Source organism: Neovison vison, chromosome 3 (assembly GCF_020171115.1).
Source record: "Neovison vison isolate M4711 chromosome 3, ASM_NN_V1, whole genome shotgun sequence".
Classification (NCBI taxonomy): Eukaryota; Metazoa; Chordata; class Mammalia; order Carnivora; family Mustelidae; genus Neogale; species Neogale vison.
In genome coordinates this window covers 216381776-216383434 of record NC_058093.1, presented here as the reverse complement: position 1 = coordinate 216383434, position 1659 = coordinate 216381776, and the positions used below count along the sequence as shown (strand labels likewise).

The 1659-nt window shown below is 59.0% G+C and overlaps 1 non-coding gene across 1 annotated transcript; it reads right to left on the bottom strand.

The window, feature by feature from the left end:
- Positions 1 to 954: 954 nt before the first annotated feature.
- On the bottom strand, positions 955 to 1107 carry LOC122903665. The gene has a single exon (XR_006383976.1). It is a non-coding gene; the product is annotated as a 5.8S ribosomal RNA (ribosomal RNA).
- Between the last annotated feature and the right edge of the window lie 552 nt (positions 1108 to 1659).

The following is a 1659-nucleotide window of genomic DNA, read 5'->3' as shown; positions in this document are numbered from 1 at the left end:
AGTTCTTTATAGATTTTGGACACTAGTCCTTTATCTGATATGTCGTTTGCAAATATCTTCTCCCATTCTGTCAGTTGTCTTTTGGTTTTGTTAACTGTTTCCTTTGCTGTGCAAAAGCTTTTAATTTTGATGAAATCCCAAAAGTTCATTTTTGCCCTTGCTTCCCTTGCCTTTGGCGATGTTCCTAGGAAGATTGCGCAGCGGCGGGCCGCCGCTGGGGCACGCGTCCCCGGGGCGCGGCCCCGCGCGACTCGGCCTCGGCGTGAGCCGCCCCGACAGGGCGAAGGCCGGGATCGCCGGCGGGGAGGGAGGGGGCGGGCGCGGATCCCGGACGCGAGGCGGTGGCCCGCGGATGGGGGGCCCCCACGGCCCGGACGACTGCGGCTCCCTGCTGGGGGCACGGCGGCGAGACCGACGGCGTTCCGGAACCGGGCCCTCCACCACGACGGGTCAACACCGGCGAGCGGCACGGGACCGCGACCCTCCCCAACACACAACCCCGCGTGCGGCGCGAGGGATCTCCCCCCAGAGGAACCGCGTGCGGCGCGAGGGATCTCCCCCAGAGGAACCGCGGCGGCCACGGTCCTCAGCGCGAGCTCTCCTCTCTCCCTTTCTCGCGGGCGGGGCCGCCCCCCGCCCCGGCACCGGCTCCCCCCACCCCCACCCCCTCTCCCCCCCCAACACACCCACACACCCCCACGTCCCACACCCGCTACCGCCGGGCGGACCCGGCGGGGTGGGGCGCGGCGGGGGCGGGGGCGGGCGGGGGCGGGGGCGGGGGCGGGGGCGGGGGTCGGGCAGCGGGGACCAGTGGCACGGGGCGCGGAGGCGGCCACCGTGTCTGCACTTAGGGGGACGGAGGGCACCGGCGGACCCGGGCCCTGCGAGCCAAACCCCCAGCCGCGCCAACCCCCCAAGGCGACAGACCCCTGGGGGGAGCGATTGATCGTTAAGCGACGCTCAGACAGGCGTAGCCCCGGGAGGAACCCGGGGCCGCAAGTGTGTTCGAAGTGTCAATGATCAATGTGTCCTGCAATTCACATTAATTCTCGCAGCTAGCTGCGTTCTTCATCGACGCACGAGCCGAGTGATCCACCGCTAAGAGTCGCACGATCAATGTGGTTTTAATTTGAATCTCCCTGAGGGCTAGTGATGATGAACATTTTTTTCATGTGTCTGATAGCCATTTGTATGTCTTGATTGGAGAAGTGTCTGTTCATATCTTCTGCCCATTTTTTGATATATTTGCCTGTTTCATGTGTGTTGAGTTTGAGGAGTTCATTACAGATGCTGGATATCAACCTTTTGTCTGTACTGTCATTTGCAAATATCTTCTCCCATTCCGTGGGTTGCCTCTTTGTTTTTTTTTTTTTTTTTTTTTTTTTTTACTGTTTCCTTTAATTGCACTCCTGGGTATTTACCCCAAAGATACAGATGTCGTGAAAAGAAGGGCCATCTGTACCCCAATGTTTATAGCAGCAATGGCCACAGTCGCCAAACTATGGAAAGAGCCAAGATACCCTTCAACAGACGGATGGATAAGGAAGATGTGGTCCATATACACTATGGAGTATTATGCCTCCATCAGAAAGGATGAATACCCAACTTTTGTAGCAACATGGACGGGACTGGAAGAGATTATGCTGAGTGAAATAAGTC